The sequence below is a fragment of the Euprymna scolopes genome, chromosome 19 (assembly GCF_053919585.1).
Source record: "Euprymna scolopes isolate OS-2025 chromosome 19, ASM5391958v1, whole genome shotgun sequence".
Taxonomy (NCBI): domain Eukaryota; kingdom Metazoa; phylum Mollusca; class Cephalopoda; order Sepiida; family Sepiolidae; genus Euprymna; species Euprymna scolopes.
This window is the reverse complement of record NC_136500.1, coordinates 133,135,896-133,152,477: the sequence shown is the minus strand read 5'-3', so window position 1 is coordinate 133,152,477 and position 16,582 is coordinate 133,135,896.

Below are 16,582 nucleotides of genomic sequence, written 5' to 3'. Positions count from 1 at the left end.
TTTATTTGAATTTGTCTTATTATTAATCAATTCAATTTACACTAAAAAAGATGTGCCATTTAAAATCACCACAAAGTATTTCTTCGTTTGCATATTTTAAAACTAATCATTCATCAGAATTGAGTTCCCATGTCATTAACTGTCAAGACCAAATACTAGCTAACGTTATACTGGAAACAAACACAGACGAAATTTGGTGAACTACATCATAATCATTAGTATTACTTTTTAATTTTTCGAATTAGTCCACCGGCTATATTACTCCTTGTACTATGTAATCTAAAATATAAATCTCACCTATCCGTTTAAATGTATGTATGTATGTATGTGTGTATGTATGCCTAAAACTTTGGACTGAGGCGACTGATTTTCACGAGAAATGTATCGTTTTGAAGCCGACATTCTGACGACAAATATTGAAAAAATAACTAAAAAAATAAATTCTGTTACCCTCAACTGGGCACTGTTCTACAAGGAGAGGTCGCTTTTTTCGCCGATATTTTCGAAAGCATCCCCTCTTTTTGATCAACTGGTCTTAATTTAAACCTTCGTCACTTCCGCTCTGGCGATGGACGCTATGTCAAAGACGTCACATTTTTCACGTCCTTTTCCTTCCTCACGGTACGGGTTCTAGCCTGCCTGCCTACTACCACTTATTTTTCCCTCAACCCAGACTTCCAAACATCAGGGCACCCGGGCTAGTATTCAGTAAATGGTTGAGTCTATGATAATACATAATTAATTCGCATAAATTAAAATATCATATGTAAGCGTATTGTACGACCGTATATGTATTAACCGGGCTTAAGTCATTTCGAATCCTATCTTAATTTCAGACGTAATAAAAAAAGAGTTTGCCATTTTAATGCGTGTATGTAAAAATGTAGTTAGTTTTCCCTTGGTTTTTCTGTTCTTTAACCAGGTTTGGATTGTTTTCGAGTACATTATTTTTACATTGAGGTATTTTCAATAAAAACACCAATTTTAGAAACCATCATGTTTTTAGAGATGATCATCTTCAACCAAATATATTTCTCGAATAAGGATCTTTCATTGTAAACGTTTAAAAACTAAAGTAAATGCGTTGATAAAATATAAAAATACAACTAAAATTGATTTGTTTCTAAGAGACACACCAAAAATTTCCACCGATAATATTATTCAACATTATCTTAAGAGACATTCCAATTGGTTTTTGAATTCATCCATTTCTTTCGTTTGTGTGCTTAGGAAATGTACAATCACAATCTGTTTTAGGAAAAACATTTTACAGTAAAATTCTATGGCAATTTTGTAATCGTCGGATAAAAATTGTATTATAAATTGTTGAATTACGTAAATACACGTGCGTTTCTATTCACTTGGGAGATGATGACCGTGTTTTAGGCTACAACAATAGATGAAATTTTTGTTAAGGAATAAGTAATCCCCTTTTCTTGCGCAAATGTATAATACCCTCATTGTATGTAAGTTCTTTTGATTATCTGCAATTCTGTTTCCAACTCAGATATTATTCTAACATTTTGGGTCGATGTAATCCAAGTGTGTTACGTCTAACGTAGAAATATGTACGGAATCGTAAACTGAAGATTTTACTTCATATAAAATAATACATTATTGTCCACATCGGCAATGATCGGAAAGGAACCGTTGTATGCTTAGTAACTCAATGGATAAAAGTTCTAACTAATAACTATTTCTACGTGACAGTCTTCTAGACGTTGAAGGTTTAATCACTGAATTTTTTTGAGAAAAACATACGAGATTATAAAAGTTGTCTGAATAATCCGAATAATAAAATTTTCAATCACCTCAACCATTTCAAAATCAAATATTATTCACCTAATTTCTCGGGCCTTTTCTAGTTTGAACAAAATTAAACAACCCATAAATATTACGTAGACATTTAGTTATTTACTGATGCAATTTTTACCCGATTTGACTCGAAAGGAAATAAATTTTAATGAAAGAAAAGTACGTTAAATGGTGGTTATTAATGTTAAAATATGGTTTTAAATGATGTTTATTATATGTTTTGTTCATTAACAATCGTGGGTCCAAGAGAATATTAAGATGACAGAAGCTATATTGTAGAGTTCACATTGGATTTTTTTAAATTTAGATTCAATATCGATTAATAAAAAAGGTCACCCTTATCTAAGAAAACACTAAGTCTCCACTAAACTTAAAAATGGTTAATTTTATTCAAAAGTTAAATGAGATTTACAGAAAATTGTTCGAAAGATTAGCTTTTACCGGAGACGGAATATTTTTTACTACAGTTTTATCACCACAAGGCGCAGTGCCACTTACACGTTTAATCAATAAGTCTCAGGTATATTATGTAGGAAATTGAGTATCAATACACTTGCACTTCTGTATGTCAGTACAGTTGGGAAAATAGGAATCAGAGGGGGAATTTTAAAGTCTTCCTTACATCTAGGGATCTCTATTGTCTAGTGGTGGGGAATTGCTGCTTGTCGGGTTTGTTATGATGTATTAACGCCAAGGAGTACAAGGACTCGTATTTCGTCGGAGCATCCACCAATAAAACATTATATAACATGCAGAGGGATGCAACATTTGATCGATATGGCAGAGATTGATGCTAAAAAAAACGTCACCCTAGGAAAATGAGAATTTCCAAAATTAAACTTGCACTCTTCCTATTTACAAGGTCTCCCCACGGGACAGAGTTAGACACCAGGTACGTTTTTTTTTTAATGTGGAGAAAGGGAACAAAAATAAAAATGATCTCAGTCGTGAAAGATTTCTCCTTTACATACAAAGAATAAGAAATTGATGTGTAGCATCTAAACGGATACTACACGTTGATCCTTACCTCAAGGCCATCTAAACTCGAAAAACACAGATTTTTCTCTTCAGTATGAATTATTTTTTAACTACTCTGAACTTAATACTAAACTCAGACTGTATTAGTTTTAAGCAGATTTAAAATGTTTTTCTAATCTAAATTAATACAAAATAATCCGACATCTCATCGTATTTTAATTATAATGTAGAGCTGGTCTTAACTCTAGAAACTAGACTATTATAACTTTAGAGGTAGATAAAACAAAACAAAAAAAAAGCGGAGGGAAATAAATTAATGAATAAACAAGAATACGGAATCATACAAAGATTACAACCGGGCATTTTACGATAGAAGAACATTAATAAAATAGCATAGTTAATATGTACAATTCGTATAGACTACATTATAACCATCTTGCTATCTATATCAAATCGACTATACTGGATCCTTAACAGCTCACTTTACTTTCAGTATCCTCGTACTGTAAATTTCTTAAATTTATATCACTACAAAAACATTTCTGAATAGATACAACATTTCTCCGGATTAGCTAAACTTCAGTGATCGTACATCTAATCCTTATTTATTTCCTTTTATCACTTTGAATCTCACCTTAAACTTTTATTCTATCCTTATACTAAGATGAACAAATTATAATACTCTATTCAACTATTTAAAATAAAGACAGACACAGTTACGGTATGAGAGACTCCCTTGAGATTATTTGGGGCTGGCCTAAATTAAGGACAAGAAAAATAAACCACGACACCGTGTACTTATGATTTAAACCGTAAAAATATCACTGCTAGTATGCTACGTATATCCAATTATATCCTATAGGTACCTCGGGGGGATATTCTAGAGATTTTGCATTTAACTTCAGACTGCAATAAAATGTATTAGACAAAATTAATTCAGATAAACAGTATAATAACGACAATTTAGCATTAAAATCAATTTAAAGATACTGGTCCCGAGTTTCCACGTGTTCAGAGATTCATTAAACTTATTTCTTCTTTGCTAAATGGCATCTATTACGTTGAAAGATTTTTACTCACTGACACTTGTCATTCGAATTTCGCTGCTATAGCGGAAGTGGGAGAATTGGTTATGGTGGGAGGTACCTTTTCGTTTATATTTATAGAGAGAGTAAATAATTAATCCTAATTTTTTCCTCGGGGGGATATTCTAAACATTTAGTATTTAAGTTCAGACTGAAATAAAATGTATTAGACAAAATTAATTCAAATAAACAGTATAATAGCGACAATTTACATCTAAGATGACTGCTTTCTGTTTTGCATGACAAACATTTTTTCTAAACTTTGCCCAAAAGTCTATGTTCTAACGTGTAATTATACTGTACTATGTTATTAAAACCTTCTCTCCTCATCACGAACCAACTGCTTTAATTCCCAAGCTGCCGCCAACCCAAATCCATTGCACGTAACTTAGAGTGGTGTTTAGATCTCAACCCTTAAACCTTACTAGGGGCGTAATGCCCCTGACCCACTTCCCATAGCAGTAGAAAAACGAAACTTGGCACAGTTATTAGTCTTTCTCTACATTGGAAGAAACCAGATTTATGCATTTCTCCCCTCGTTTGATGCAGCTCTGGAGACCGTTGTTGTAGAAAACCCCAGATTGGTCTTCCAACCACGACGTGACTTCAGAAATCAAAACTGTATCATCTCGGACACGCTTTCCTTTCAAAAACAACTTCATGGCTTGAAAGAGGTGAAAGTCAGAGGGTGCAAGGCCAGGATGGGGGAGGATTTCATAACCACATGCCCATGCTTCTGATCTGGCGACATGCGAGTTGTGGACCGGAGCGTTGTTCTGCAGAAGGAGGGTAACTTTGCTGATCTAGCCCCGCCTCTTGATTTTGATAGCTTCCCTTAATTTCCTCAAAAGCAAATAATAATAGGCTCCTATAATTGTGGTACCCTTTGCCAGGAAATCTGTAATCACTATTCCGTCCTGGTCCCAGAAGACTGTGAGCACGACCTTGCCAGCCGAGGGCTGCACCCTTGCCTTCTTTGGGGGTGGTGAGTCCAAGTGCTTCCACTGCATTGACTGGGCTTTGGTCTCTGGATTATAGTGATTGACCCAGTTTTCATCCTATGTAATCAATCTTTTGAAAAACATCTTCTTGGCAAATCTTCAAATTCATCCTTGAGCACTCGACGCGTTCTCAAATCTGGAATGGTGTGAGCAATCTGGGAATCCATCTGGCAGACACCTTATGCATATGCAAATGGTCATGAATTATAGTTCTCAGAGATCCTGTACTAATCTTTACATTTTTGGCTATTTGGCGAATAGTAATGCGCCGATCTTCCAAAATGGCAGCCTCAACTTGACGGACAGATGCCTCATCAATAGCAGAAGAGGTGGGCGACCAGATCTGGGAGCTGTTTTCACAGACTTCCGGCCATGTTTGAATTCAGGATGTCAGCGTTTTACAATGTCATATGATGGGGCATTATCACCATAAGTTTCTTTCGTTTCATCAAAACTCTCCTGTGGTGTGCATCTTTTCAAATACAAAAAAAAACGGATCACTGCTCGACATTCATCAGGCTCCATTTCACAACTGACTCAGTTCAAACACATTTAAAACAGAAACCACAATTAGTACAACGCTGTAATTTGCCACATATTCCGTAGAGATATTAATCATTGCACATGCAAAATTTCAGCTAGATCAGACAACTGAAAGTGGGTCAGAAGCATTACTTATTGCACGCCAATCGTATCTTTATTTTCTCATAGTTTTTCTACAAATAAAATGTGGCTACAATTTATGCTTGTGACAAAAGAAACTTGACGCACGTTCCAAGCAGAAAACAACAAGACAACGAAGCAAAAACGAAACAATGAAATGGAAGGTTTTCTGATATTTTTATTACCGAAATGTTTTATTGCTGTTTCTCTTCCTGCGTGAACACAAATAATGAAATGTTTTAGATTTGGTATTCTCGCTTTTCTGGAACAGGTACTTGACAAAATACAGATGAATATGAGCTGAACATTTAGATTTTGACTGCTAGACAACATTTTATAAGTGATTTTGGTGATTTTTTTTGATTATGTGGAAATTTTATGAATGATTTCTGGTATAGTGATGATAGCTCAGTTTGAGTTTGTTGTTTGCTTTAAGCAATATTTGTCAGTAATAAATAATCAATTCTGGCTGAATAAATTTCTAAGTCAAAAGAGGTAGACCTTGTCAATTCTTTTGTTTTTTTGTTTGTTTTTTTTACAAGGAGGTCACCACTTATGGAGGATCGGAAGCCACTCAGGAATAAGGGTAATTGCATGGACAGTACGTTATTTTTAAGATTTCATAGTGTCTACTTAAGGGGGTGGTTCATCAGGAATTTGTTTACGTTGGATTTGAAGACATCCGAGTTGTAGTCAGGTGGGAAACTTCAAAAGAGGCCTGCAGTATTAATGCTGGAGGCCCTCATGGGTCCATCCTGGGCCCAACTCTCTTCCTGATCTACATCAATGATCTCCCTAAACATTCGTTCTATTTATTTCAATAGCTAAATTACTTTTTTAGTTGGATTCGCGTCCACCAAATTGCCAAATTTAATTCAGAATTTCTTTTAGTTATATCTACTCAATACAGTCAGTGCAGCATCGATCCTCACTGCCATTCCATCAACCATATATCCGGATTCGACACCGGTTTTCACAAAACTCCGAACAGAAGCAGCGCTATCCACAGAATAGCGAGTTGTCAAACGTAAATTTTCAAAAGTCGTCTAATTGTCCTAAAGATGGTTTAGAAAACTGTTGACATATTGCAATTAAATGTTCCATTGTCTTCAGCGACCCTTAAGTGACAAGTTTTTCTTTTTGTTTATTTTTTTGCACTAAATTAGAGTTTGCGCAGCACAAAAATATCTCCCACCGTCGCATGTAGGGTTATTTTTCATTAATAATTGGCTTGTTGTTACTTTTTTGTAATAAATAATAAATCTTATTTAAGAGCTTTTTTGTGTGGTTAAAATATGGGTATGTACGGTATTTTGGATTATTTTTTCCTCTATTTTATAATTTGCATGCATCTAGTTACAATAAAATATATTATTATTATTATTATTATTATTATTATTATTATTATTATTATTTTTATTGTTTTATTATTGGGGGTTAAGTCCAACGACAGTATGTAAAAAACTAGAAATGCTGTGTACGCTTTTATGCCACATAGCAGAATGTGTCGCCAAAGATAAAACGTACATCGGTATAACTCGGACCAGCATCTCTCGTCGACTAACATGCTACCTATCTTCCCCGTATAGCTCCATTAATCAGCAGCTCACATAATACCACACCCCCAAAACCGAATTTAGAGACATACTAATAAAGACAACTGCCATTTTAGCTGCCTCACACCGTGATGTACGACTCCCAATCATTGAAGCTAAATCCGTATTTAAAAAAAAAACAACCATTAATCAAGCTCATTACGAAGCGGATGGCACACTTAAATGCTTTTAAGTATTTTTAACGATTTTGAAATATTTTAATCGTCTTTTTTATTTAATTCATCTAAAGTTTTTTTATTATGTTCCATCACTCGTCTGAGGACGACTTATGGAGATCGAAAACGTTCGTGAATACGGTAAATTTCTTTTTGAACTCAAACAGCATGTTCCGAATTTAGAGACATACTAATAAAGGCCACTACCATTTTAGATGCCTCACGGCGTGATGTACGACTCCCAATTATTGAAGCCTTGTAAATCCGTATTAAAAAAAAACATTAATCAAGCTCAATAGCTTCCCCGTATAGCTCCATTAATCAGCAGCTCACAGTATACTACACCCCCAAAACCGAATTTAGAGGCATACTAATAAAGACAACTGTCATTTTAGCTGCCTCACACCGTGATGTACGACTCCCAATTATTGAAGCTAAATCCGTATTTAAAAAAAAAAAGAAGCATTAATCATATCCGTAGTTAAAAAAAAAACAACCATCAATCAAGCTCAATACGAAGCGGATGGCACACTTAAAATCTTTTAAGTATTTTTTAACGATTTTTAAATATCTTAATCGTCTTTTTTATTCAATTCATTATCTAATTTTTATTAGTTTCCACCACTCGTCTGAGAACGACTTATGAAGTTTGAAAACGTTCGCGAATACGGCAAATATCTTTTTGAACTCAAACAGCATGTTCTGAAACTAGTCCGTCAAAAAGAAACAAAAGGATTGTAAGAGAAACAAGAAAGAGTTGTCTATGATATTTAATAAAACGTCCATAAGTTAGAAAAGCTGCCCAATTATATTAATGAAGAAAAATATATAAATGTTTCGCGAATATTGTATATCGTTATTCGTATGCATAGGTGGTTGCATATTAGATGTTCAAGATGAATTCAAGGGTGGTTTGCGAGTGTTCTGGTATTGTTTATATTCCATAGTATAGAAAATTATTAAATCATTTCTCTGATAGTTTAATAAAAGTAGTGGATGATGGGCCTACCTCTCTTCCTGATCTACGTTAATGGTCTTCCAAATCACATCCTTACATCATTCGTAGACATTTATGCTGATGACACTACTATCTATAGTAGCACATCTAAGACCGTAAACGACCAAGTTCTCTCCGATTCTCTCTCCTCTGATCGAGCGCATGGTACAATAGGGAAAGCGGTGGTTGTTACTTTTAATGCATTTAAAACCAAGCTTTTATCTTTACATCATCAACGCTCTGATCCCCATCTGACATCAATTGAAATGGATGGCTCTCGTCTTGGGGAGGGGCCATGCTTTGACAAGCTTCTGAGAGTGACATTTACTCCTGATCTGAAATGGAACACATATTAAATCCATTGCCAAGGCCGCTGGAAAAATGGTTGGATCCTTCTATCGATTTAGTAAATATCTTACTGCTGATACAATTCTCTATCTATATAAGAGCCAAGTATGTCCAAGGATGGAGTACTGTTACCACATCTGGGCAGAAGCTGCTAGAAAGGACTTATCCTGCCTTGATAGAGTCCAAAATAGACTTCGTAGCCTCGTAGGAGATGTCCTTTTCTCTTCCTGAAACCTATTTCTCACAGAAAGGATGTTGCGGGTTTGTGTCTGCTTTATCGTTATTTTCATGGAAAGTGCGTGACTGAGCTCCAATCTATGGTCACCCCTCGCCAAACTTTCACAAGAAACATCCGCCTAGCAGAAAACACTGTCAATAATTTCCTTAACTCTTTGTGCCTAAACGTAAACGTCGATTCCATGAGCAAATCTTCTTTCTTAGAACTGCTCGCCTGTGGAATTGTCTTCCGTTTTCCTGCTTTCCAGCTGATTACAATATGTTTGTCTTCAAGTCTAACGTAAACAAATTTTTGATGATATAAGTTAATAAATTTACTGAATTTCCATTACTAACGATGACTATATTGCCGAATTTCTACTGTACACTCTTTAACCATTACCATCGAGGGACCTGCTGGCCTTGATAAGTGTTGATGCCTATACATAAAAACAGGTTAATCAGATCATAATCACGGACTATATTCAAATGTCAAATAGTTAGGCAGAGCGGGTCGTCGATAACTTTCACATAAAATACTTACCGACAGATAGGATGTTGTAATAGTTACTGAAGTTGTACGAATAGCACTTTACCCAAATAGACCTATCGGCCGCATGCCAACGGAAACTATGTTTGCATGGAAAATAAAATAGGCGTTGGGAAAACTCATTTTGTTGGCAAATAAACTTGTAAAATTCTCCTTAAATAACGGCTCGTCTTTTCCTAAAAAAGTGTTATTCAAAGTTTATAAAACATAACGTTTTTGGAAGTGGACGAAATGATAGAAATAGATTAAAAGAAGACCGTACATTAGCGCCATTTATAATATAACTAATTTCGAAAACCTTAAGTTAATATGTCAAACTGGCTTTAACTTTTCACTAACTAATGAATCTAATATTTTACCACGACGAATTTGAGAAACGCTAATATATATTATATTCGGGAATTTACTACGACGAACCCCAGGCTTCTCATAATGTTACATGTTCAAATATGAAAAGGGAATTTAAGTATCCCCTAGGCTTCGATGCTACAAGAAAAAGAAATGCTAAATAGTTGTTTTTTTCCTGTAGCATTAAAAAATCTCTTGAAAAGCGTGGGGGTGTTATGAGACCGTTACCTTCTCATCGATAGACTTTTTCAAATACGATATTCTTCGGCAGGCGAATAATCACGGGTATATGGGACTCAGTCGGATATTAAACCGGACAAAAAAATTTTCCAAATGTTTTCCAATAGTCTGAGAATGTGTTTCTTTGTCGATTCCAAGGCTTCGAAGCTTGTATGAATGCACGCTTGACTCTTTAGCTCGCACCTTTAACTAGTCATTTCTGTACGCCATCCACAAACAGACACGTTTCAGCTAATTTTCCAAACATTATAACTAAAACTTATTTTTATAATTCAATGACCAATTTTATTTCGATAAACAGTAATTCTTAATATCAAATATTTATACCAAGATAATTGGCCCTTGCCTAGTCTAATATCCAACTCATCATCCGATATCCCTCTGGCCAGTAAGCTTAGCGTACGTCACCATTTTTCTTTGTATCTTTTCCGGAATATCACTAAAACCTCTACAGTTTTCTGGGTTTCTTTCAATGTAGACACCTAGTCTACACCACTTTTTGTGAAATTTCAGTTCCTATGGTGTATTTTAAAAGGGTTTGATGGAGCATAATATAATCTCTATTTCTGATTTGAAAATTGCAAATATTTCACGTTTTATGAAGTTATTATATAGACACCAATAAAAAGATTTTTAATTCATTCTATTTTCTTTAGACGATTTAAGCCTAGGACTTAAATTTCGAGACACGTTGTACTAGAGAAAAGTTTGTATGAGATTAACATAAATGTTGGTAGAAATAACTTAGGCGCAATAGCTGAGTATATTTATCAATTCTATTTGGATTAAATTTTTTCAAGCGGAGATAAAAGTTGTACAATTCGGGAAGTTTACCTCACTTTTCTTTATACATATATTAAAAAATATATATTTAAAAATATATTAATTCTAATATTCAGATGATAACGTCTAACTGTGATAGCTGTTCCTATGTTTGATATCAGATACAATATGTTCTATTTCATCTAATTATTTCCGATATTAAACATTTTTCCAAATAAAATGGATTTAGCGTGTCGCGAGATAGGATTTCCAAAAAACTTGATGGAATAAATAAGGTTTACCTAATGTGACCTTGAATAAAATTACATTTTATTCAACGCACACATCCAAAAATATTACTACTGAAAACGTAATCGTGGTATTTGTGTTCGTTTTTGCGATAGGTTTGGAATTTATTAAATTATTTACGAAAGTGCATTTTACCGAAATGCGAGTTGGGAATACTATCCCCTTTAACCACTTTGATACCCCCATATAGGGAGCGGCATATATATCGTTTTAAAAAATATAATTATCCACTGACACGTCTTTCGTCATCTACAGCTAATCAGAGTGGCTTAATCTAGCGATATATATATATATGTATATATATATATATATATAATATAAAGCTGAATGTCTGTGTGTGTGTGCGTGTGTGGGGGGTCACGAATAGGCACCTATATGGGTGACTATTATAGAAAACTGATCACATATAATGATAGAAATGTATCGAGACACAGGAATGGGCATGTTTGATCTGGCAGAACGGTGGTTCATTAAAATTGTGCGGTCTGCGTTCGCGCCTGGCCCACAGAGTATGGAAATTAAAAATTTTAAAATAAAAAGAAAGGTGTACAAGTGTTTTTGATATAGATGTACATAATAATACTATGATAAGTATGTTTTAACTTAAATAGGGATGGTATAATAAAATTGCGCGGCCCGCGTTCGCGCCTGACCTCCATAGAATGTAAATAAACACAACCTTTAAAGTTTAACAAGGTGTTTTAATATAGATCCACAGAATATTGTGAAAGTGTTTCAGTGTGAACAGGTATGGTATAATACATTATGGGGTTTATCTATTTTATTTTTACTTTCATCATATTTTGCTTTGGTTTTGATACCCCCAAATTCAACCAAAAATTACAACTCTTCCTTTTGTTCTTTATATATATATATATATATATATATATATATATATATATATATATATATATATATATATATATATATATATATATATATAATATCTTGGAAGTTTTTTAATCTTTAAAAGTATATAAAAATGTTATTTAATATTTATATTTTTCATCATAATTTATTATACCATACCTGTTCTCACTGAAACACTTATCACAATATTCTGTGGATCTATATTAAAAAAAAAACGTGTTAAACTCTGTGACATATTTCCATTCTTTGGAGGCCAGGCGCCAACGAACACCCCATAATTTTATTATACCATATTTCTTCAAACTGAAACATAATTATCAAAATATACTTACGCAGATATATATGAAAATCTTTGTTAAAGTTTGTGCCTATTCCCATTCTGTGCAGGCCAGGCGCGAACGCAGACCCCACAATTTTATTATACCATCCCTATTTAAGTTAAAACATACTTATCAAAGTATTTTTATGTACATCTATATCAAAAACACTTGTAAACGTGTTTCTTTTATTTTTTTTTTATTTCCATACTTTGTGGACCAGGCGCGTACACAGACCCCACAAATTTAATATATATATATATATATATATATATATATATATATATATATATATATATATGAGTTTATTGCTTTTGAGATGTTTAGTTATCAATGAAATTTAACGAGATTAATACAAGAGTGCTCAACACATAATCCAATCCACCCGCTATTTCCTCCTCATTACATAAACTAAATTATATTTTTCACATCTGACGTAACCTCCTGAATTTAACTTCCTGTGACGAAGAAGAACCGATATTTTCATTGCAAATTCTGTTTTCGTATAAGTTGTATTGCCTGAAGATGTCTCTAGTTACTCATAGCTACCTGACCGAAACATGCTCAGGACTGTGTAACTATATACTGCTGCTCATGTAAATATAAATAAAGAACCTTGAATGTCGTACAGATGCTCGGGTTTCAATCCTGGCTTGAAGTACTTGCCTGTCTAGCCGCACTGATGCGCTGTGAAACAGCGAAACAGTAGTGTGTGTGAAAATATATATATATATATATATATATATATATATATATATATAATCGTTCACATTCAGCGAAACAGAACTTAATACGCTAATGGAAGTTTGTGTATTAATTCCCAGTATACCCAAACCAAGATAGGGACCATTAATAAAGGTTTTTAAAATAGATAGTTATAGGCACTCCAAGAAAATATCTATATTAATAATGACAGTAATAAAGGATAATTCTAAACGGATGCAAATGCTTTAGACACAGCGTGGAGAATTGGTATGAACTGGAAAATGGAAATGCTGTAAAATCAATTCATATATATATATTATTAATTACAAAATACAAGTGATGCGGATAAATATTCACTATAGAGTCTCTAATAAATGAGTATATCTACAGAGTAAAAAAGTTAGCATTATAAGAGTAGTAAGATGGTTATAATGTTAGGTCAGTACGTAAATTGAAATCTTTTAAAAGTGGGAAAATAATATATAGGCATATAAGTCTATAGGATATACCATGTTTAAACCACCATTTAATTTAATGGGGATGTAACAACATCCAGAAAAAGATGTCTTGAAATGTAGGTAATAAAATTCATATTGAATTTGATACAATTAAAATAGTAAATACTGTCGGTAAGCTTATTAAAATATATCCGCTCATATAGATCGGCGCATGCAAATAAAAGTTCCGATGTGGAACACGCATATCATGAAACGGAAAATGTATATAAGAGGTCTGTAACAAGATATGCTTTGGGCATGCGTGGAAAATTAAGGTGAAGTACAGTTATAAAACATTGATTTTTTTTTTACCCTCTAACTTCTACCGAAACCAATATGATTCCAGAGATGAGAGACTAGCTACAAATATTTAGATGTGCTGGAAGCAGACACCACTAGAACAACAGAAAGTAAAAAAAAATTGGAAAGGAATATCTCCGAAGAACAAGAATACTCTTAGAAACAACACTATACAGTAGAACCCAAATTAAAGGAAAAAAACACATGGGCAATATTACTTGTAAGATACTCTGGGCCATTTACAAGACAAACCAAAGAATATCTTAGCAAGAAGACCAAGACACTCATAACAATGCACAATGCTATACATCCAAATGATTACATTGACCGACCCTATGTAAAAAGAAAAGACGTTTTGGGGGTTATTCAGCATATAGGAAAGTAATTAGAAACACGCATAATGCAAAACATAAAAAAGAATAATAAATGCAGCTAAAGACACAAAAAGTACAAAAAATATGAAAAGAAGAAACAAGAGATTCGGCTATAAAAGAATACTGCCAATAGAAAGAACTACATGAACGATAGAGATTAATTGCAAAAGAGTAGACTAAAAAACACTTAGTTACGAAAAGGAAATTTGCACAGAAAAACACGAATCTTTAATAACAGTCGCACAAAATGACGCGAATAGAATCAACCTCATAAAAGCTAGGATCGACAAGACACAAGAAAACAGCAACTGCAGACTCTGCGAACGAAGAGACGCAGCAATGAACCACATAATGAACGAATGCGGCAAACTAGCTCAAAAAGAATAAAAGAATAGACACGACCAAGTGCAGAAGATAGTACGCTGGCACTTACCCAAACAACTTCATCTTGAATATCTAGATAAATGGTAAAAGCACAAAACTACAGCAGTACTTGAATATGAAAGTCATAAACTGTTATGGGGCATGTATATACAAACGGATAAAGCCATATAAGCAAGACGACCGGATGTTATACTAGTTAACATGAAGGGAAAGACCTGTTAGATTGTAGGGGGTGTTGTCTCAGCAGACTATGGAGTGAAGCTAAAGGAGACGGAGAGGTGAATCAAATACACTGAATTGGCCAGGATCTCAAAGGAATATGGAAGATGAAAAAGTCAGGATAACACCGTAGGAGCGGTAGGAAAAATACAAAAAAAAAACCTTTGAAAATAGAAAGAAAGAGATCAGACTAAACGGGATGACTCCTCAGATACAACGGATAACAGTAATTAGAACTGATGAAATATAAAGAAAACACCTTGAATGCGGAGATTAATACAGAGGAACAACAGACACAGTGGACTTGTAAAAACTGCTACAGGTGTAAAACACGAATGCTCATCACAGGGAATCACAAAAACTGATTTTTTATTTAATTATCATTTATTTATTTGTGTGCGTGTCACCAAAAACATACACTAAAACAGTGCCAGAAGGGTCAAGGAGGATGGAAAGACCGAGGAGAGCAAGCACTAACCAGACCTTCGTTGGGCGAGTGCAAAAAGGACTGGCATCTTGAGGAGGGTTGTTTCCACGAAAATTACAGTGAAGACCAATGGTCGCTACCAACAAGAAATCAATATAAAGCGATGGCCGCGATAGCAAAGCAATCTGCAATTGCCATCGACAGAGGTTAGGATTAGTAGAAATCTGGGGAGATCTGTTGTCACTCAGATTCCAGAGAATGCCACGAGTTCTTTTCAAAGAGAAATCTTTGATGATAGCATATGTTACTATTCCTCGTGAGTAAAATAATAATCTTAACATATAAGTTAAAAGTAGTATTAATAAATTTATGGGACTTTTAATACATAGATGAATTGAAAATACATGATTAAATAAGAAGATATCGACATTATATATCATACCTTATTTTTTATAACATTTCGGAGAGTTAGGTACTTAATTCAAAGGTAATAAAGGAAGCAGGCGAAATTAAGAGATCAAAGAGTTAATTAAGTATCCCCATAGACAAAACACTATACTTAATATAAAGTCTATTAATATTTCTCTTTTTCTAGTTATTCATATTTTAAAAAAAAAGTACAAATGTTTAAACTCATCTAATTTACATAATCATAACCATCAAAAATATCAATGCTCGTCGTTATCAATTACATAACTGCGAATGTCTTAATGTTGTCATTGTTTTTGTGATCTAATCTCTATAACACTGCTGATGGTAATAGGTAGCAGGAAGGGGATTCCAAAGTCTAGCTGTCTGGGGAAAGAAGCTATTAGAGTTAAAAAAATGTCCGGCATTTTGGAACCTCAACAATGAAGGGGTGAAATTTTGTTGCTAACCAAGTTTGTCTCAGTGTTCATGTATAATTATATAAAAAGAACCATGTCCGTGTTTGGATGTGCTCGTTCCCTTTTGCATTCAGAAACAGCTGGGCGGATTTATTTTAATTTCATACGAAGGTACTTGTGTGTGCGGGAGTGTTCTTACATAGGTTTTCTATCTAAATGCATCTAATAAATAGATGACGCTGATGTTATATAGAACAAGAGAAAATAAATGAATAAAAATCTTGGTTTGTATTTTTTTTTTTTTACTAAAAGTTGTCATTACACGTTATTTGCGGCATCACTTAAAAAGTCTCTCGTTTTCAATTGTCCACTTTAGCCTGCCGGGTGGTTTCTTTTTTTCTGACCATACGCTTACCACAGCCGGCCAATCTCATCTTCATTTCTCACGTTCATCTTCATCGAGTGTATCACCAAGCACGTTGTGCATATTTCTCCCTTTTTTCTGTTTTTAATCGCGCACATTTTCTAATTGCATATGTTTTTTTTCCGGCTGTTGCTGCTGCTAATCATTTTGCAGAC